Here is a 23,445-nt window from a genome sequence, read left to right as displayed (position 1 = left end):
TTCTTGCGGTTTTCCTTGTGCATGATACTCTCCAAGTTATTAATGTCACAGTCCATACAGTTGTAGGTGTGTCATTAAACTGTTACCCATATTGATTTTGGTTTGAATATCATGTCTTTTGTTCATGTTAAAGTCATAGTGTTAGTAATTTTGCATACCAGATGTTTCGATCCCGACTTTGTAGTTGGTAGATTCGCATCATACATGTATGTTTTGCCGCCAGAGTTGCTGTGATTTGTGATATCTGAGCTTGTTTATCATATTAGATCCTCTCATTTGTATAGTTATATGGTGTGCTACTTTATGTGCCTCCTGTTCCTTTGGTATTTAACTTCCATGCATGTTTTGTTGCATACATAACTTTTTTTTTTGTATTTAAGAGGGGAAATGGAAGGAACCCCATATACTAACTGTTGATTTTAATAATAATAATAATAATACATTACATTTCTAATGCGCTTAAAACAATGTTTCTAAGCGCACAGTGAAAAGACGACAGCAAAGATGAAAAATGAGGGAAAACATGCAGGTCAAGACACAAATAAGAATAACGTGACATAAATCAATGTGTACCAGTAATTAAACACATGCAATAATTGAATTACACTCAGCACATTAACTTAGGGAAGCAATCAATATAAAAAAAGATGAGTTTTAAGAAGAGCCTTAAACGATTCTACTGATGGGGCTTGTCGTATATGAATGGGTATATTGTTCCAAAGCTTGGGCTCCAACAACCGCGAATGAGCGCTCTCCGAGGTCCGGGTAATATAACAGTTAAAGATGGGCAGTAGCATGGGGGCGCAGACGTCTAGATGCAGAAGAAAATGATGAGGATCGGAGAGAGATTAAGTTCTGTAGGTATAAAGGGGATTGGTTATGGATAGCTTTGTAGTCATGGAGGAGAACTTTGAAGATAACACGTTCCTTTATTGGCAACCAATGAAGTGACTGGGTGATTGGGGTAATGTGTTCAAACTTCTTGGAACGTGTGACTACTCTGCCGGCGGTGTTCTAGATGCGTTGAAGGGGTGCAATATGAGATTGGGGTAAACCGGCTAGGAGACTGTTACAATAATCAAGGTGAGATGACACGAATGCATGGATAAGCATTTCTGTTTTAGAAGCGTCGAGGTACTTGCGGATCCTGTTAATCCCAGCTATCCCCCACGAAGCTGTCCTGCACTTGTTGCGGATGTGCTGGGCAAGGAAGAGGTGCTTATCAAAGGTTAGGCCAAGATCTCGGACACACTAGGACTTCTGCACACAAACCGCTGTCTGAATCTCGAAGATACATGTATGCAAGAATTCAGTGTTCGCTTCATTGAGCTTCAGGTTGTTGGCCGAGGACCAGGTCTTGACATTGCGTAAGCAATCTGTGAGTCTTCTTATGGCATCACTTCTGTCATTGACATCAGCTCTCATAACGAGGTAAAGTTGGGTATCTTCCGCGTACATGGCGTGCTGCATACCATGATGTGAACTGATTACGTGACAATGAGGGCCGGTGTACAGGGTAAAGAGCAGAGGGCCGACAACTGACAACTGTGGAACCCCCCAACGGAGAGGGAAGGATTGTGACAATAACCCTCTCGCTGTAACTCTCTGAAGACGACCAGTGAGTTGGACTTTATTCACTCAAGCGCGCAGATCCCTTCATGCCATAGCAGGATTCCAGCCGATTGAAGAAAGTCTTGTGGTCCAGGCAATCAAAAGCAGATGAAAAGTCTAACAGGGCCAGGCAGGTTTCCAGGCCATTGTCAGCTGCTAGTAGGTCATTGGCAACCTTTAACAACGCTGTCTCAGTGGAGTGATGGTGCCGATATGCTGACTGGTTTACTGGGAATAAGTCACTGGACTCCAGATTAGACCTGAGCTGTATAGAAACAAACCTAGCCAATACTTGCCAAGGAAAGGAAGGTTGGCAATGGGTCTGTAGTTCTTCAAGTCGTTCCTGTCAAGAGATGACTTCTTAAATAGGGGCGTGATAAGACAGGTCTTAAACGCTTCAGGAACTTCACCAGCCGTCAGGGAGAGTTTAATTGCTGATGTAGTGATAGGCAGAAGGTCGTCAATGCAAGCCTTTACGAGCAATGATGGTACCGGATCCAGGCTACATGATTTAGGCTTGAGCGAGACAATGAGTTTCTTCACTTGACTTACGGAGACTGGTGCAAATGCAAATGCAAATGCAAAAAAAAAAACAAAAACAAAAACAAAAAAACAAAAAAAACAAAAACACTTGTCCGTTCCCAGTTGAAACACTATGCTCCAGAAAAAAAACACAAACAAACCTGTGGATTTGCTTGAGATGTCTGAAGTCCCATTACAATACTGGCAATCCCATTATTGAAGTAGCTTCCAAACTCATAGGCCAATGCTACATCAGACCGGTGTTCAGGGAGGACATTTTCCTAGCTGGAAGGAGAATAAGTCTCTGGTGTCAGCATCAGCAATCTCAGCAGTCAAATGCTTCGATTTGGCTTCATGGAGGGTATTGTAATAGGACAGACACTCTTTCTGGTATACATGTAGTTGTTTGTCGATCGAGAGGCCAGAACTTAGCATCCGTCGTTCTGCACGACGCCGGAATCGCTTGGCTTCTCTCAACTCTTCTGTGTACCAGGGAGCGGACGGTCGAAATGTGATAGCCTTTCTCATAATCGGGACATGTTTGTTGATGAGCTGAATCAGAATATCACACAAATCGACTTCTTCAGAAGAGTTTGGCATTGCCGTAGCCAGGGCTCCACACTAACTTTTATCTTTGGTGGCCCAAAGGCAAACATCCGACCTTTTTTGGTGGCCCGATCAGGCCACCAATTTCTTCATTTCTGAAATTTTGGTGGCCCGACTTGCGTTTTTGGTGGCCCCGGGCCACCGGACCACCGTTAGTGTCGAGCCCTGCCGTAGCTACAGGAGAATTCCGAATGTCTTGTGTGAAAGATGCAAAGTCAATGTTCCGAAGTTTCATGTACTGCACAAGTTTCCTCGTATTTGTGGGAGCGGCAAGGTTGACATCAGCAACAATAGCCGAATGATCAGATGGAAGTCGAAGCAGAATGCGGACGGATGACATGATATCGTCTATTCTTCTTGACAAGATAAGGTCCAACGTGTGGCTAGCCCGCTGGGTCGGTCCGTTCACATGTTGACAGAAACCCAGTGAGTCGATGGAGTTCATGAAGCTCATGGCCAGGGTGTTGTGCTCATCGTCAACGTGGATGCTAAAATCGCCAAAGATGAGGGGCATATGTTGTCCGATATTGCCGCAGACTCAAGAAGAGTAAGAAACTCCTGCAGGAACATCCTGTATATATACTTATTGCTTGCTGAAGGCGGAGGTCTGTACACTGCATAGCATCTCAAAACTGAAGCTGTGGAGAACCGGATCGTAACATCCATGAGTTCAAAAGTGGTATATTCAGCCTTACTGTTCAGAGTCACCTTGGCCGAAGCGCGATACACAATGCAGATTCCATCTCCTTTCGAGCCGAAGCGAGGACAGTGCAGCAAATCATAATTAGGACGTGTTGATTTAATGTAACCAATGACAAAGTCATCCCCCTGGTCTCCTGTTAACCAGAATTCGGTCAGGACAAGGACATCAAGTTGTTTATCCAGTATCAAATCGCATATAATGCATGCAGTCTTATTTGACATGGAAAGGGCATTCCAAGGTCCGATATGTGAATAACGCCTCACATTAGTATTTAGATGAAATTGGATGGGAGCTTGTTGACCGATCTGACAATCAATTTGATCACGGGAAAAATCATCACTCCCAACTGCATTAACAGAGCGAATAGCTACCTTTCTATCCGTGTGTCCACTCCGGTTACCCCTTTTCCCGCGTCGTGTGAGTCGAAGGAAAAGGAGTATTTTTAGGTGTATGTACATGTATTACTGTAATAACTCTAGTCAATCTGGTGTAAGAAATGTGAACAAAGCGAATGTTTCAGATTTCTTGTAGAACCACATGTGTATTTGTATCAGTCATTTTGATAATGAGAAAAGACAAAAGAAGAAAAGTAGTCACGCCAGAATGTATTGGTTGCAGAGTGTGTAAGTTTATAATTGTGAATTATTGCCCTCTCGTGCCAAGTGTTGGCCAGCATTTTTGCGAACATGGCTGAATAAAGCCACCGACTTTCCTCTCATCTCTGTCTGTGATCGTCTGGTTTATTCTCCGTAATGGCGCTAGATATTTGAAATTACTCCCCCCCCCCCCCCCCCCCCGCCGCCGCCTCGACCAGGGCCCTGTTTTATCAAGATAAAGTTAGCGTTGATTGTGAAATCAACGCTAACTTTATCCAACTTGAAGTCTGCTATAACTTTAAATCAACTGCAAGTTTCCGTTTTACGAAGAGACTTAATAGTCGATTATAGTTATAGCTCATCAACATGACTTAATTATTGATTTAGTCAAAACTAAAAACACGGGACGAGGCTGGTTTCCGGTACTGTCTGCTTAAAAACAAAACAAACAACAAACACATGATTGTTTGCCATGGCCACGGATTCGTAGTTTGCTAGTGCGACGCAGTAGTATTAGCGCTATACAGCCGCTGAATTAGAAGTATTACGTTTGCAACAAAACCGCAAAATACGCCGTTTTGCGTTGTATTGAAAAAAGTAGGTCGACAGATCTAGCACATCCCGAGCTCAACGAAAATCTGCGTACGCGTGTAGCGTAAAGATTCCGCACATACGTAGAATTACTTCAAGTCTTAATTCAATAGGCTGAAGTCCTGTGTGTTCACGTGTAGGATTATGGAAACTTGTGAGAGTGTGGTGATTACAGTAGCTTGTTTTTACCTCTACGGCGCAGATCGGCTTTGTAAAGAATAGATCGCAAGTCTACATCACCAACATGTCGAAATTCTAGAATGACTTAGACGCTCTAATCAGCAGTACGCCACTACGTGTTACGGTAAGTACAAACGACTCGCTGAACGTTATCTATAACCAGTTGGGCCTAACGTTAAGCTGGATCTCAAGTTACTGTCGTATACTCGGTGCTATATAGAATTAAACTCTTTATTTTCTGTATAATGCCTACTAAACTCTTAATTAGTATCTATTGCCGAACTAGCTCTACGTAGGCCTACGCACGTCAGAAATCACTGGTTTCCTCGCATATGGGTTCTTTACTTTGGCAAGATATGCATTACACACAGACGCGGTTCCAGTTCCAGTACTGTACTCAGTTACTTGCTTGCTGGCGATAGCTTGATTGGAGGGCGGACGGCGTGCCGAGGCGCCGGGCGCGCAGGCTGGGATTGCGACTGCTGTCGAGGGTGTTTGCGTGCAGAAGTCGCGTAAGCAATGCGTGCCGATCGTGAATTTCATGCAAGGAAAAGACCATAATTACATGAAAGAAACGCAACAAAATGTTAAAGAAAGGTTAGCATTTAACAGACAAACATTTGTGACAAGACCCCAGCTAGACTAGGAAAGTGTGACAGTCATCTTTCTTCTGTAAATTGCCTTACAATTGAGTCTACCTAGACTGTTTCTACTTAAAGTTGATATTTATCACCTGTTAAGTTAATCATAGATTTTGAGCGGTTGAGAAAACTTATGTGTTGATTTTTTAGGAAGTTGGAGTTGATGTCAACTCTGGGTGTCTTGATAAGACGGACTTCAAGTGGATTTGGAAGTTAATCATAGATTAAGTGGACTTAGAGTTGATTTGAGAGGTTAATCATAGATTATTTTGACTTAACGTTATATTTATCTTTTGATAAAACAGGGCCCAGGACACCAGTGAATCTCCCATAAAGAAACATAAAACAGTCGGTAATTTCTTCAAAGTACTAACGTAGCTGCTGCTCTTTTTTTTCTGCTCTACTAAAGAAGATTAAAGATTAAGAGACTCTCATAAAGGATTTATATCTGGCAAGTTTCAATTCCTTGATCCCTACAATCCCTTGTAGGGCTTACAAGAAAATTAGAGCAGTAAAGGTTCATTAGTACTTTTCATAGACAGCAAGTTCATATACCATCACTAGGCAGTATCGTTTAAGTACATAATATAATTTACACATTTCCCGGCAGCGTTTATACATTTCCCGGCAAGACCTTTGTTCAGTTCCGATTGATGCAATTTTCAAGATTTATACATTATCGGCGTTTGTACAAATTCCGATTCCACATGCCTGCTTTCCAGGGCCGCTTTGCATACTGTATTACACATGAGATTTAGGCCGGCTCGAGCAACAGCGTCCGTCATAAATTCCTGTTGCACAAATGGACTAGCCTTAATTAATTAGCCAACGTTGTTTTGACTTGTGTCTCATTGGTGTCTGAATTGAGACTAATCGCGATACAAGAACGATCACATCCGGGATCGCCCATATCGCGCAGTTCACGCAGAAGATCACTGTTAGAGGGAAGACAAACCCAAAGGGCAATGTGGATTGAGTGAAAGTGGCAATATTAGAAGAAGACATCAGTGAAAGTTTGAGGAAAATCGGACATTCGATGCAAAAGTAATGAATTTTAAAAGTTTTAGTGTTGGAACCGCTGGATGAGGAGATTGCTAGAGGTTGTGACATATGACTGGACAACAATATAAAGAAAATATATAGAAAAATCCACAAAACTTCACTTTTCTAGCATAATGAAAGAGCACTTGACTAATCGCTTTCAGAAAGTAGGCGGAATAGTTGCTACTTTTAACATATGGCAGTATCAAGTTGATGCATATGGAATGTGATATTTTTATGAAAAATGATTTTTTTTTTAATGTGGAAATCTCTTTATATTTTCTTTATATTGTTGTCCACTCATACGTCATAACCTCTAGTAGTCTCCTCATCCAGCGAATCCGACACCAAAACTTTAAACATTCATAAGTTTTGCATCGATTGTCCGATTTACCTCAAACTAATTTTGCTGTTTTCACTCAATCCACATTGCTCTTGGGGTTTGTGTTCCCTTTTAAAGTATAGAATACGTGTAAAATGTTTTAATATGCAAAAGAAATGTAAAATATATGGCATGATTATCAATGTAAATATGTTGTCAGTGTCGTTCCGATTTTTATCGCTTCTAGAATCTCCCCCAAATATCACATTTTTGGAGGACCTCGTTGCAGCTTTTCCGAAAAAGATACGTCACGTGACCAGCACCCCTGAACCGATTGATGACGTATAAGCACGGAGTTGTGCTCAGTTAGCAGACGCCGCTCAGCACTTTAAGCACTTAGATTACTAGCTTGGTACACGCGCGTACACATTAGCTAGCCCGGCCAGGCCCGGGCCCCGCGGGATGTGCGCTCCCGGTCGACCCACTGACTGTCGACATGTACGCATTAGTACCACGTACATTATCACTAAGTTAGCTTGCACAAATACCTGGTACCTCGAGCATAATGTCTTCCCCTATATGGGTAAACTTCGACATTGATGATGATGATGATGAAGACTGCAGCTCTGACGATAGCGGAGAAGAAGAGGAGGCACATGAAGTTGAAAGGGAAGATGGGGAGGGAGAGGCAGCCGATGAACCAGAACGTTATCGTGGGGGCTGCACCTTACCGATATGAACCAGCTGCATCTCCCCCGCTGCCAATGCAAGAGCGTATGAACATGGCACCAAGTCCGAGAATAGACCTCACGGAAACGATCGCCTGGGAAATACAGAGTGGTATGTGTGGTATGCCCCCATATAGTTTAACGTTAGAAAGGATATACATGTACTGTATTCTACATGATTGACATTGTAAGTTGTAACTGTTTGTCTAGTACTGTATACGCTATATATTTCGCGGGGGTTTTATTTTCGCGAATTTCGCGAGTCGGGAGCTATTCGCGAATTTAACAACACGCGAAAATATTACCTTCCAAAATGAATCCCTTGCCTTGATGATACGAAAATTTCAGTACTAGTAGTATACTATGTCATGGCTTACCGAACAGACCATAATTATACTGTACTGGCTAAGCTTGTTTACGTACATATAGCACGTCCACGTCTACTTACGAATACTGTAGAGAGCCTATCCGTTATCGCAAGGGGACCACTCGTCAGAAATCTACACTGCAAAAAGTCCGGTGTTAAATAGTGAACACCGAGCTGGTGTTAAATTTTCGGTGCTCATTTATGGTGTTAAATTAACACCTCCGGGTGTCATTTCCAAATTTTAAACTGTTTTTTGAAGAGTTTCTTAGTAACTGCACTTCTTGTTGATTTTTAATTAAAACAAGACGATCAAGAATTTTACATTAAAATACTAGATTTTTGAAAAAATGTGAAAATAAATTTACACCAAAGTAACACCAGCTGGTGTGGTCCCTTATTGAAGCTGGACGGGTGTTAAACCATTGATATTAACACCAACAAATATCAAATCAACACCATGTGGTGTCATTTTTGAATTAACACCAGTACAGTGTCAAAATAACACCAGGTACAGTGTCAAATTAACACCACGAAGTGTCAGGTGAACACTTTTCAACACCATCACAGTGTATTTTTAACACCTGTGGGTGTGGTCCTTTATTGAAGTTTGATCGGTGTTAGATTTAACACCCGTGGTGTTAAATCTAACACCGATGTTTTTACAGTGTAGCGTGATGGACTTAACCACTTCAAAAATGTTGAATTCCAACTTACTAGTTAGCAGAGTTTGGTAAGTTTTTTTCATGCAGTGTATAACTAGTATCATTCTTATTTGCTAGTAAGTTGAAAAGTCACACTTTCTTTGCCACTTCATATTTTCTCTGGTCCCCCAATCGCAAATTTAACCACTCGCAAAAATGTGTGACAGCGGCAATTCGCGAAAATTCATGTACGCGAAAATTATAGCGTAAACAGTAAGTAGTAGAAGAACAGACCCAGATCGCTCACAAAGTGAGCGTCTACTCCGGCCGCCGCAAGCGGGAGCGTCCCGGCCGTGGCCTTGCCCGTCGGCCGGCGCTAACAAGTTAAACTACTAGTAGTAGTCTAGAGTAGTAGTAGACGTAGCAGTCTACTAGTAGTAGTAGTCTAATAGTACTACTACTAGTAGTAGACGTAGCAGTCTACTAGTAGTAGTAGTCTACTAGTACTACTACTAGTAGTAGTACTATTACCACCAGGGCCCTGTTGCATAAAACCCTTACCGCTGGACTTACCGCTCTTTTCTAGCGGTAAGTCTTCAAATTAGCGGTAAATTTTACAAGCCTTGATGCTGATTGGCTGTGACACCTAATTTTGACGGTAGTTACCGTTGAAATTCAATAGTAAGTTTTATGCAACGGGCCACAGGTCTAGTAGACTAGTAAGTAGTAATAGCAGAATTTGGTAGTAGTACAGAGGCTACACTCTAACAACGTTAGGGGGATATGTTACAGGTTGGGTCGTGGCTCAAAAAAAGAAAAAGAAAAAAAGGCTTAGGGCCTAACCAGTTTCCCAAGGTCAGTTTCTGCAATATTTGTTATAAGTAATTTAGAAGCGCCATTTTCTAAGAAAAACGATACAAAGAATGATCGTCAATTTTGGTCGAGTAGTTTTTGTTTTATGCTACAAATCATAATGTGGAAGGAAGCCCCACCGCCGTGCTTATCTACCGATGAACGCCACGGTGGGGCTGAATTCACGAGTAGGTATAGGCCTATAAAAAGCAGGCGAGTCGCCGTAGTATTAGTACAGACACGCAGTGGTGGTGGGGCTATCGTGAAATAGGCCCCACCGCAGTGCGCGTGCACCGTATACCCGTGCGTTTATAGGAAGCAAGGGTAGGTCCTAGGGTTTAGGGTTAGGTAGGGTTGTATTTATGGTGAAATTGGCCGTTAAATTAGTCGAGGGACATATTAGGAAGTCATTTTCGCCGCATTCACGAGTATTGACTGTGGAAGTGTTATGTATCCACTTGAATGGAGACTATTGTGACGCATCCTATGTAACACACATGTTGTGTGAGTTGTTCGTGATCGTGAGACGCCGACCGAACCGAGTAGAATAGAAGTTATGTTTCAACCTTACTTCTTTGTGTTCTTGCAATTATTAGAGTAAGCCTCCACAAAAGTAATTAAAGAACATAATAATTTTGGCGACGAGGATGGGATCCTGTGCTGAGTAACTGCCAGATTTATCGGACCCTTGCAAGGGACAGAAATTTGACAAGACTTAGTGGCGTATGTGCACGGCCATGCCGGGTCGATACCCACCGAGATTGCTTAGCCCAAGCGAAGCATTTTCGAGTATGAACGCTCAGCAGTTTGCAACCGCCCGCCATAGCCGTTGTAATTACGACTGGATCCCAAGCCGAGCCTTGCAGCTTTACGACTACGTAGCCCACTGACAGCTGACTGACTGACAAATTGCCGCCGCAGTTTTGTATATACAGCGGGAGCGTGCATGAACTGTGCCTATTAAATGTATTGCTTTCGCCGAGCCCAACGCAGTCACAGCGGTCACAGCGTCTCACCCAGCCGAGCCATTCCCGCTCCTACTCCTAGCTCCCCGTGCCTGCCTGAACGACACTGCCCGATGCCGATGGCGATGCCTGCACCAGCGAACAACGCCTGAACTAGAATTTGAAGCCAGCTAGTGTCAATGGCTGTTGAGCCAAACGCCCCAGCCAAGGACAAGCCACTTCACTGATGACATGATGTCGGGTCTTCATGCCAGGAACAGCCATGCTCATGGGAGTCATGCTGTTTAGATGCCATGCCCCTGATGAATGAAATTAGTAAAAAATACAATAACTCATGATAAATAAATAAATCAGAGAACATTAATCGTGAGTATTTGATTATACACTAGCTGTGCGCTAGTCTATGTTAACGTGCTAGCCTTGGTCACGTGATTTTATTTATTAAGAGTGCTTTTGTTTTTGTTGTGTATTAGGCCTACACAATGCTATTTTTTGTAAGTCGGTGACTTCTGACATATAGGCCTGTAGACTCGTGTAGAGTTATACCCACACATAATTTGGTTATAAATGTGAACAAATTTTAAAGTTCAGAGAAATTAAGCTTAGTTAATTTACTGGTTGATAGTTTAAGACTGAGTTTTAAACGAGTAGCCTATTGTTTATACTAGCACGTGTGGTAGTTTGTGAATGAAAGAAATGGCTAATAATTACTTAAGCCCAGTGCCCCAGCTTGATGCAGGGTATAGTTTTGAAGAGTGGGTAGAAGTTTTGGATACATGGATGACTTCTAATGATATTGAAGATGATGACAAGAAAAGAGCAATTTTTCTAACTATCTTAGGAAGTAAGGCATACCATACCCTTAGTGGAGAAAACATAAACAGTGTGTTGAAGCCTTGCAAAATCACTTTGCACCCAAGCCAACAGAAATCGTGCAAAGGTACAAATTTTATACATGCACACAAACCTCCACAGAAAATATTCCACAGTTTGTAGCCAAACTAAGGCAGAGTAGCGAAGGATGTAATTTCCGAGACTTGAATACGATGCTCAGAGATCGCCTCGTAGTAGGTTGTAGAGATCACACGATCCAGCGCAAACTTCTCAGTGAACAGAATTTGACGTATGAGAAAGCACTGAGTATTGCCACCGCTATGGAAGTAGCAAGTAAGGACTTGGAACAAATCAAAAGCATTGGCAAATCAATTGAGCCTGAAAGTGTGAATGCCACATGCAGTCCAGGACAATTGGTGAATAAAGTACATGCTAGTCAATCACACGCACAGCCCCAAGGCAGGAATAGTAGGCCAAACTTCAAACAAAGTAAGCCTAAAGGTAAGCCAAACAGCAGCAAGCCCATGAACCAGCAAGCAAAAAGATGTTGGCGTTGTGGTTCCAGTAATCATCTACCACAGGACTGTAGATTCAAGACTGAAAACTGTTCAGAGCGTGGACACACACAAAGCCAATGTGTCAGTGTGCACGCATACAGAAAAGCTCGGAGAGAAAAGTCCACACATTTCCTGGAAGGAAATGATTACGACAGTGACTCTGACGAACCGCCAAATTCTGCAAGCATGAGTCATATAAAGGATAATACTGTCAATAAACTCTCAAATAAAATAAGCATACCATGTCTCCTTTAGTGTTAATAGAAAGCCCATTACCATGGAGGTGGACACAGGCAGTCCATGGACTACCATTTCAGCAGAAACATTTTGTATGATTGGCAGTGCAAAACTGAAAGCAACAAACGTCAAGCTCAACACCTATACTGGAGATCAAGTTCCCATAAAGGGTGAAGCCATAGTGGATGTCAGTTTCAGCCCTGATCCAGCCCCTGGTGGTCAGACCTACAAGTTGCCTTTACTTGTTGTCGAAGACGGTGTAAGCCTCCTTGGTCGTGATTGGTTACAAGCCTCACCAATCCCCCTGATAATTCTTCCTGCCCTGGACCAGACCACCCAGAAGGAAGAAGCTACGGTTCACAAGATACAGAGCCTTGAAGATGTACTCGAACGAAACAAGGATGTTTTCGACTGCTCTACCTTAGGGAAAATGAAAGACTTCAAGGCCGAAGTGCATCCCAGGGAGGTAGCAAATGAGAAAATGTTCTACAAGGCAGCCCCAGTGCCCTATGCGAGACGGTCTAAAGTAGACAAAGCTCTTGACGAACTGCTGGCACAGGACGTCATTGAACCTGTCAAGACAAGTAGAATAGCATGCCCTATTGTCGTCGTAGACAAGCCAGACGGATCAGTCCGGATATGCGGCAATTACAAAGTAATAGCAAACAAACTGTTAGACTTAGAACAGTATCCGATTCCAACGTTAGAGGACCTACTCCAGGATTTGGAGGGTGGACAGCTGTATTCAAAACTGGATTTGTCGCACGCATATCTCCACATACACTACGATAAACACTCATAGAGGGTTATATCGATACAAAAGACTCCCATTTGGAATTGCTAGTGCCCCCGCAATTTTCCAAAGAACAATGGAATCGCTACTAGGAGAAATTCAAATGTGCCACCCCTACCTAGATGATGTAATCATCAGCGGGAGAACACCAGAGGAGCATCTAGCCAATTTGGAAGCAGCTCTGAAGTCTTTGGCAGACAATGGACTTAGGCTGAAGAAAGAGAAATGCGCTTTCATGCTGCCAACCATCCAGTACCTGGGTCACGAGATAGACCAGAGCGGTATCAGCCCATTACAGGAGAAGCTGGATGCAATCAAGGACGCACCCAGGCCAGTGAATCAAACACAGTTACAAGCGTACTTGGGACTTCTCGGTTATCAACGAAGATTCATTCCAAATCTCACCGCAGAGATTGCCCCCCTGACAGAGCTTTTGAAGGCGGAATACACTTCCAAAGGGACCTCTCGGAAAGGCAACCAGAAGAGGAATAACCCTGTAGATCCTGACCCGAAGTTCCGATGGGGACCACAGCAAGAAAAGGCGTTCGTCAACTCCAAACGACTCCTTCAAAGTTAAAGAGTGTTGACGCACTACAGTACCAGCAAGCATTTATTGCTACAAACGGATGCCAGCCCCTATGGCCTTGGAGCCGTGATAAGCCATCAAGATGAAAACGGCAGAGAGCAGCCCATAGCTTTCGCATCCAGGACTCTTTCAAGCAGCGAACAAAACTATGCTCAGTATGAAAAGGAGGCCCTGGCAATCATCTTTGGCTTGAAAAATTCCATAAGTATCTTTATGGAAAGCATTTCAGCATCATAACAGATCACAAGCCCCTTCTTGGGATATTCGAGAACAAACCAGCCAGTCCCATGGCATCAGCGAGGATAGCCAGATGGCATGTGATCATGTCGGCCTACGAGTACGATATAGTGTACAAAGAGGGCAAGAAACATCAAAATGCCGATGGACTGTCCTGGTTGCCTATGCCTACAGTATCGCGCGAGGAATGGTCAAATGACAACTTCGCCGAGTTCAATGACCAGCCTCCGTGCAGAGTAAACTTACTCACCGATGTGGACGCCAGACCAGTTGATGCTGAGGAAATCAGGAGCAACACCAGGAAAGACCCTGTGTTGTCTAGAGTCGTGCATTACACTCAGCAAGGGTGGACACAGAGTAACCCGAGTGATCAATTCAAGCCATTCAACTGTAGGAAGGAGGAGCTCACAGTAGAAGATGGAATACTTCTTTGGGGTTCCAGAGTTGTTATTCCTTCAGACCAAGACATGCGCAACAAGTTGATCGATGAATTACACAGTACACACCCTGGCATAGTCAAGATGAAAAGCCTTACTCGATCATACCTGTGGTGGCCAGGAATCGATAGAGAACTGGAAAGGAAAGTGAGAACTTGCCCCATCTGTCAAGCAGACCAGCGTAGCCCTCCAGCCACACCGATCCATCCATGGGAATTCCCTGACAAGCCCTGGATGAGATTACATATTGACTATGCCCAGATCGAGAATCAAGATGTCTTGATAATCGTGGATGCACACAGCAAGTGGATAGACGCAGTGCGTGTCAGTAAAGCTACAGCTAGTGTAACTGTTGTTGTCCTTTGCAGACTGTTTGCCACTCACGGTTTGCCAGAAACCATTGTCAGTGACAATGGCAGCCAATTCGTGTCAGAGGACTTTACCAAATTCCTTACCAGCAACAACATACATCACGTCCAAACTGCTCCAAAGCACCCCTCAAGCAACGGACTTGCCGAAAGAGCAGTTCAAACAGTGAAGAAAGGAGTCAAAAAGACATCCGGTGACAACCTTGAAATGAGACTCCAGAAGTTCTTGTTGATGTACAGACTCACTTCTCAGGAGACTACAGGCAATAGTCCCTGCGAACTGTTGCTGAAGAGAAGGATTCGCAGCAAACTTGATCAGATCCGGCCAGACCTACACAAGAATGTGAAGCGCAAGCAAACATCCATGAAAAGCTGAACTGATAGGAGGAAGGATAGAAAGTTCACTCTACAGGATCGTGTCCAAGTCAAGAACTTCTCATCCGGACCAACCTGATTGTACGGAAAAGTAGTAGAGATCATCGCAGAATCAATCTACTTGATAGAGCTAGATGATGGCCGTAATGTGAGACGTCATGTAGATCACTGAGACATTGTATTCCAGCAGATACCGGGAATCAATTGCCTCGTGAAATCCTACACCCTGCGAGGTCATCTCTCGAAAATCCACTTCAGTCTCCACTAGAGCAGGTTGCAGGACCATCAAACAGCCAAACAAATGATGGAAATGCAGAATCGACTGAAAATGATGTAGGACAAAGGTCAGAAACTGTGGATATTCAGATAGAATCAAACACTGAAACTGTGCCAGAAGTATCTACACCAAATACTGACACAACACCAAAACCACAAAGATCTTCACAAAGGCAGAGGAAAATGCCGAGTAAATTCAAAGAATATGTTGTGTACAAGTAAACTCACATGCATCATCAAACGGACAAAAACACCTAACCCATACCCATGTTATTGATATATTATAACCATGTAATTCATTCAGTATGCTGTTAGTTATACCCAAATACACGCCAGAAGTTGGTGACTTGTATGTTAACATAATTTGCAAGTGTTTGATAAGTAAATCAAACACTTAATGTTTAACATAATGTTGTAGTGATATATGTACTGAAAATATATAATTTGGTGATGTTAATCTTGTATTTGTCAAGTGAGACAGCGGTTATAATTTTTGCTCAAGACAAAGCTTTGTAGAATTAAGTTGATCATGAGTAGTTTTTAAGGTCATATGTTGATGTAACAGTGCCTATACTATTCAAACCATAGTTGGGACAAGGAAAGAGAAATATACTGCACCTTGTTTCAATTTTCAGGATTAAGCTCAGTATGGAGTAAATTATGTGTTGGTTAGAGTTAATGGAGAAGCAGAAGGTTGACTGAAGTTGAAGTCAATAGGTTTATGGTAACATATATTGGAGATAGAGAGAGCTAAATTATACCATGACAGGAAAATATGTACCCATCAGTTAAAAGGAATACATTTGTATTTAGTTTGTTGTTATACATGTACTAAGGGATTGGAACCTGACAGGTTATTCATGAAGGTGCTTAGTTTTGTACAAGTCAAATTTGTATAAAGTAAAAAAAATGGTCATATGTGTTACTTTTTTGATAGGTATATTGATGATATGACACTGTTATGAAAACGATTTTGTGAACAAAAACTTATGTTTTGGAATATAGTCATACCACTTTACGAAAAACAGCAGGAAACTCAAAATAGTTATGTTCAGCATTTAATAGGTACATGTATAATAAGACATTCAGGATTACAAAATAAGTTAATTCAAATAACTGAGTTCATAATTTGAACAGAGTACACGTACACATCAGTGGAGTAAGCCAGTAATACATACCTGTAGTGTGCATCATGTATACATTTATGGAAGCAAGTTAAAGAGAACAAAGTTAATTTTTGGAACTATTTATCAACCAATACCAAAGTTATGGCTATTTGTTATATTGCCCAGCCGACAAGTATTTTGAACCCTTCCATTCATTTAAAGGGGGAGGGATGTTATGTATCGACTTGAATGGAGACTATTGTGACGCATCCTATGTAACACACATGTTGTGTGAGTTGTTCGTGATCGTGAGACGCCGACCGAACCGAGTAGAATAGAAGTTATGTTTCAACCTTACTTCTTTGTGTTCTTGCAATCATTGGAGTGAGCCTCCACAAAAGTAACTAAAGAACATAACAGGAAGGCAGCCCCACCGCCATGCTTACCTACCGATGAACGCCACACGGTGGGGCTGAATTCACGAGTATTTAAACAGGCGAGTCGCCGCAGTATTAGTACAGACATGCAGTGGTGGGGCCTATTTCACGAGTTTGCCGAAAATAATGGATATCCAAGCGTACCACAGTTGTAATCTGTATTATTGGCAATATTAAATCCGATACAATTCATTGAATATTCTTTTGTCTAAAGGCTTAGCCAATGACAATAGTGCAGCGCAGTGCCTGCTATGCGCTCGCTAGCTCGCTCCCCCGCCAGCGCTAGCCGCCGGCCGGCTGTCGCTGCCCTGCGCTAGCATAGCCTTGCTAGCTCGCTGGCTATGGCTAGGCTGGTCGGACAATCAATATCGACGACTCCGATCTTAGATGTCATTACAATTTAGAAGCGATAGTGCGCCGCATGCGGCGAAAGTATAGAAAGTTTTCCAAAACCGAGGAAATTGCATCCATTATGTTAACAAATATAGGACAAAATTCAGAACAGTAAAAAACCCCGCACGACCATAGAATTACTTAGAATTTAACATTTGATTATTATTACGTCATTAACAAAAAAATGTTTAAACCATTTTATTAAGTCTTTAAGGCGGACTCACACTGTCCTATTTTTAGGCGATACGTGGCAACGTGGCACTGAGCGATATCGCGCCCTGTTGCCCTCTGTCGCTGGTGCTGCAATCCAATCCCCGCACACTGTGCCGATTTCTGGTGGTGCGACATCGCAAAATGTGAATCGCCCTAAAAATCGCACAGTGTGAGTCCGCCTTTACAAACACCATCTCAGGTGGGCACGCTTATTTTACGTTCAAGGCAGCGGGGGCCTTGTCGAAAGGCTCATAATGGGAAAGCCTTGCGTCGCCTTTCCTTATAAACTCTGCCATAGGAGCGCCCTTTCGGTAAACAATATTTTGTCTCAAGGAAGATGCGTCATGATATTACCACGTGCATAATCCCTTTTCAAGGTCATTAGATCCGAAGCCGGCCTCAGACAGACCTTGGGCAGTGCTCGGTACACTTCAAGAGGTGTCCAAATGTGGAGGCGTCCCCGAGGTCGGCCCTCATGGTTTTGTGTAACAGGGGGTTATTGATTACACGCGTAACTAAGGGCAGTTTTTAATGTCAATTTTTAATTTAAAAAAAAAAAACGCTTGAATTTATGGCAATTATAAGACATACGTATATCATCTCTGAAATTGCATTGTGGATGTGGTCCCCAAAATGACCGCGATTTTATTTGCGTGTGTGTATGCGTGTATGCATGTGTAAGTGTGTGTGTGTGTGTGTGGTGGAATGCATTTATCAGCGTTCATAATTTCCGGAAAGTGTATCACACATACTTGGATGCTGAATTGATGGTAAAAACGGTGTGATCATTACAGACAAAAGGCCAATCCAAGAATGAATTAGTCTGATCGTAATATCTTACGAGTTCAAAGATAAATATTTGATTGAATTCGGATGAAAAACAAGGAAGTTATGAAATTTTGAAATTTTGCTATTTTCTGCCAAAAAAAAAGTTCTTGTACAGTGGATATGAATATGCAAATGAGTGAGATGATCATGTCATAACGTCATAATTTTCCATTGATCGTGTCCAAACAATGAAGAAAATTCAATGTTTCTGTCATTGAAGTCTGAAACATGATTTTATATCCTGGTTGAATATCTTCAGAATAATGATTAGTTAGATATATCATGACCTGAGCCTTGGGCATAACTACGTTTGAATGAAAAAACAAAAAACGGAAATTTAAATATTTCATGTACAAATATATATGGCCAGTTGTGAGGGGATGACATGCTTACTTTGCAACTTGCATATTCATATGGACCGTTCAGAACTGTTTCCTCAGTAACGAGCGAAACTTCATAATGTCATAACTTCCTTAATTTTCATCCAATTTCAATCAGAATTTTACCGTTGAATTCGTAATATCTTTTTTTTTCTTTTTGCCAGATAAAATATATATGGACTGGATTTCTTATCTGAGAGATCGCCGACTTTGTTATAATATACACTATAAACACACACACGCATATATATATATATATATATATATATATATATATACATACATGTACATATATACATATATATATATATATATATATATATATATATGAACATACATGTGTATATACCACGATGTCAAAGCAGATCCGTCATTAAGATTTTGAAACATGTGACCCCTTGTTGCGCACACAACATCAATGATAATGACAATGATCACAATAATAAATATACATGTACTACAATACTCATAGACCACATGACAGTGGTAGGCCTATACAATTCGTATAAAGCGTGAAAACGGAAATGTTTTTAATTAAAAATCAGTGCCGCAATATTAAACTGTACAACTATGGCAATGAGTTGCTGATAAAAGAAGCTTTTTTTTATTGTACTTACTACAATCAAAGTTAATGTAACGTACTTTCTTGACTGAGGAAGCCTTGCTTGATTTTATCATTTTTCATTTTAACAGAAGTTTACGTCGTTCTGGTAAGAAGTAACTAATAAATCAATGATAATGATAATGATGATAACAATAACACATCCACTCATAGCATTTTAACAGGGTATAAGATACTACTAATTCATCATCTTCTGCAAACATACAGTGCAAGAAGTCAATGGAAGTAACCTATAGTGCAATTAGATAGAAGATGATTTTTACCTAATCTGACATCTGTCTTCCTCAAAGACTTTCTGATCCGATCTCGCTGGCCTTTCTTGTCTTTCTCCTTTCCTAATGCATCAACTATCTCCATATCAGTCACCGACCCTGGGTTGGTAATATTCAACTCTTCGGCTATACGTCGCAGCGCCTCCGAATCGGCATACTTCCTGATAAGTTTCACTTCATCTATAGATATGCTGATAGCTAAATGTGAATTAAAAACATGATAAAAGGAGAGAGAATATTATTTTATATTTGTTCCTTATCACGACGTTTGATATGCACAATTAAAACTTTGGGTCTTTGTTGGGGCAGAGGTTTGATACTTCCTTCCATGGTACTGTTGTGGTTGTTGTTGTTGTTGTTGTTGTTGTTGTTGTTGTTGTTGAATCGATGAAAGACTATTATTTCAGGATCGTATGATCACGATTCATGCTATACTCCAAATTCCCAGTACCACTAGACGAGACGGTATGTAATCTTTGTCGTCACTATTTCCATACTTTCTGATGGCCTAAAAAAAGCAAAAGCAAAAGTAAAGCTAAAATAAAAAGAAAAATACCAATAATATGTTTTGTATGTATACACGTTTTTTTCCATTTTAAGAGCGCAATCATGAAACGTTGATGTATATTGGCTAACCTCTGACAAGTTTTGAAAATTCTGACAAAGAAAAGTTGTATTAAGATTCCGTATGGAATCCGAAAGAGACGCAATTTTTTTTTTTTAGATTCATGGATATCATCATGGTACCAGGTAAAACTCTCGGACTATTTTGAAAGTTGCATATGTTACTAGTACATGGAAACATTCTGTTCAAGCAGGCAGTTTTCGAAATATCAACAATTATGATGATTATGATAATGAGGATAGTAATAATGATCATCATCATGATGATCATCATCATCATCATGATCATCATCATCATAAATATTCCTTGTTTGGTGCTTTCACAGAAAAATGATGATAGCCCTATTAGTACATAATCATTAAACATACATCTTAATTACATTTGGCATAGAGTTTGTGTTTTAAAATTTCATTAGATAGACGGAGTTGTTGTAGAGTTTTTCACATACTGGAACCCGTATGATTACGAGAACACGCGAACAACCGTTTGTGCCTGTGCTCATGAGATTGAAGTTATTTTCCGAACGCTCACGAAGTATACATGCATTGTTCCTCGTAATTATTGTACATTATGTTGCTATGTATAATTTATTTCATATACTACATGAATCTTTTGTAAACGTTTGGACAATTTCATTTCATGACATGTATACTTTGTATTATGTTTATGATCTTCGTTGATTGGAAATAAACTATGATTGAATTGAATTGAATTGGATGTTATGCTTTGTGAACGGAGGTGTTATTTAGAGACTGTATGAGGGGTGGTTAGCAAGTGGGATTGTTGTATATTTAGCAGGAATATTCATCATGTACCTGTAACCAAAAGAACTACTTTTCGGTAAATTTGCTCTTTGATGGAAAGCCGGTACAATAAAAGGGTTACTGACATAATTGGCAGAGTATATTTCTACAAAAGCTATCGTATTTACTAATCGATAGTGCCAGTCACTTTCTGAATAGTGATCATGTCCGCATTTATTAAGATGATCACTATCCTAATTTGCCAATACTCTCTGTACTGAAAGGAGACGAAGAACCAATAACACAAAGAAAGGTAACATTATGAGTGAAAATTATTCAAATTAAATGTAATATTCATATCAAGTTCTTGTTCCTTGGCTCCTAATTATTATTGCCTCCAGTGAGTTCAGGTTATTCTCAACATAACATGACATAAGGATATCAGAATAAAGCAAATGAACATAGCTTTCTTAAGTATCAGTCGAAATGTGATTGCTTTTTACATAGTCATCAGTCATATGTTTCGATACACTTTTGAAGTTCGCTATCTCTGTTGCAATTTCTGGTTTGTTACATTCGTGATCTTGTTGTCATGTTAGTCTTAACTAATGGGCTCGTTACGTCACCTTGTCTCAGGTACCCTTGTTGTCGTGTAAGTCTTCTCTTACTTTGATGTGTTTGAATGTTTGTTATTCTGTATTTTGTTAGGCCTGCGAACCTGTTTCTGTTTCGAAACTACAGTCTTTTTTAAACTTCTTAAGACCACACTTTACACAATACACAAGCATTGTCTTGTGTGTGGGTCCCTCTATTTTCTCGTACAATGCAAATGCAAATGCAAAGACCCTACACAAATATTGTTATTTGGATGCATGGTTTTGAATATTGCCTAATTAGAGCGTATCTCAGCGGAAGAGACGTCGTCGCGCATCGTGCGACTTGACAGACAAAAAGAAAATGGGGGAAAAAGTCTTTGTTATGTCTCTAGTAGGTTGCCAATGGATTTCTATAAAGACACGGAGACGTCTCGGAGACCTGACGAGTGAAATCAGCTCTCGCACCCTGAGCGCGACTAGATTGTCTGAAGGAAACGTCGCCGAGAGATTGCGGGGATTTCGCGGAGAGCTCCTGGAGACATCTCCGCGACCAGCTGCTCGAGGCTGGAAATGGTTCCCCATCACCCCCACCCCCCCCCCCCCCCCCCCAAAAAAAAAAGACAAGTGGAAAAAAGAAAAAAAATCGAACATTTTCATCCTCTCCGAACTCCCCGGTGAGTCTTCTACATTGCAGCAGACGTGACGGAGACTTAAGATTCAACCGGCCATAAATTAACTTACCAGATCGCCTACTAATCGCCAGTCCAGTGAGATGCCTACTATACGCTGGTCACGCGAATTACACAAGTCACATCGTAACGACTAGTATGTTGAAGTTTCTTTACAGCCCAGTTTGTCTCTATTTTCAGGGCTACATACATAAGATTGAACCGTCTTTAAAAGTAAGAGAGAAATAAGCAAAAATGATATCACAACCATGAATGCAATCATCATCACCTGACCAACTTCATGGAACATCTACATAATACAGTTATATACATAGTTTCTCTTCTAAGGATTTTTTTTTTTTCAATTTGATAACTTATTCCTCAACGTTTCAGAGGCGTCACCAGCTTTTTTTTCAAGGGGGGTGCGTTTTGACAATAACGTAACGAGATTTTTTTTTTTTTTTGGACAGACATTTAGAATATAGGAAGCTCTCAATCCCTAGACTTTTACTGTTGTTGAGGGAAACCAAGCGGGGAAAGGGCACCGGCGTAGCTAGGATTTCATCTTTTACAGTAAAAAAAACTACCATTTGGAGCTATATTTTTTCGCTTTGGAAATAAAGGGGGGAGGGCGCACCGGGCTCAGCTGCGGTAATTACTGGCAGCATCATCAGGAGAAAGACATAACAATTAAATGCGAGCGAGCGGAGCGAGCGAGCTTGAATATTTTGACATTTTACAGTACAAAAAAAAAACCCTGCCGTTTGTTGGTATATTTTTTCGCTTGGGAAATAAAGGGAGGGGGCGCACCGGGCGGAACTGCTGACAATTACTGGCAGCAATATCAGGTGAATTGCATAACGATTAAATGCGAGCGAGCTTGAAAATTTTACATTTTACAGTCCAAAAGCTGCCGTTCTTAGCCATATTTTTTCGCTTTGGAAATCAAGGGGGGGGGGGGCGCACCGGGCGGAACTGCTGGCAATTACTAGCAGCAACATCAGGTGAATTGCATAACGATTAAATGCGAGCCAGCGAAGAGAGCGAGCTTGAAAATTTTACATTTTACAGTCCAAAAACTGCCGTTCTTAGCCATAATTTTTCGCTTTGGAAATTAAGGGGGGGGGAGCGCATGTCACCGAGCGCAACTGCTGGCAATTACTGGCACTGGCAGCAACATCAGGTGAATTGAATAACGATTCAATGCGAGCGAGCGAAGAGAGCGAGCTTGGAAATGTTGACATTTTACAGTAGAAAAACTGCCGTTTATAGCTATATTTTTTCGCTTTGGAAATTAAGGGGGGGGGCGCACCGGGCGCAACTGCAGACAATTTCTGGCAGTGAATAACATCAAGGGAATTGCATAAAGATTAAATGCGAGCGAACGAAGAGAGCGAGCTTCAAAATTGTACAATTTACAGTCCAAAAACTGCCGTTCTTAGCCATATTTTTTCGCTTTGGAAATTAAGGGGGGGGCGCACCGGGCGGAACTGCTG

The sequence above is a fragment of the Diadema antillarum genome, unplaced genomic scaffold (assembly GCF_040938485.1).
Source record: "Diadema antillarum isolate AM-2024a unplaced genomic scaffold, OU_Dant_1.0 scf00000125, whole genome shotgun sequence".
In the NCBI taxonomy this organism is placed as follows: Eukaryota; Metazoa; Echinodermata; class Echinoidea; order Diadematoida; family Diadematidae; genus Diadema; species Diadema antillarum.
Note: the sequence above shows the minus strand (reverse complement) of the source record.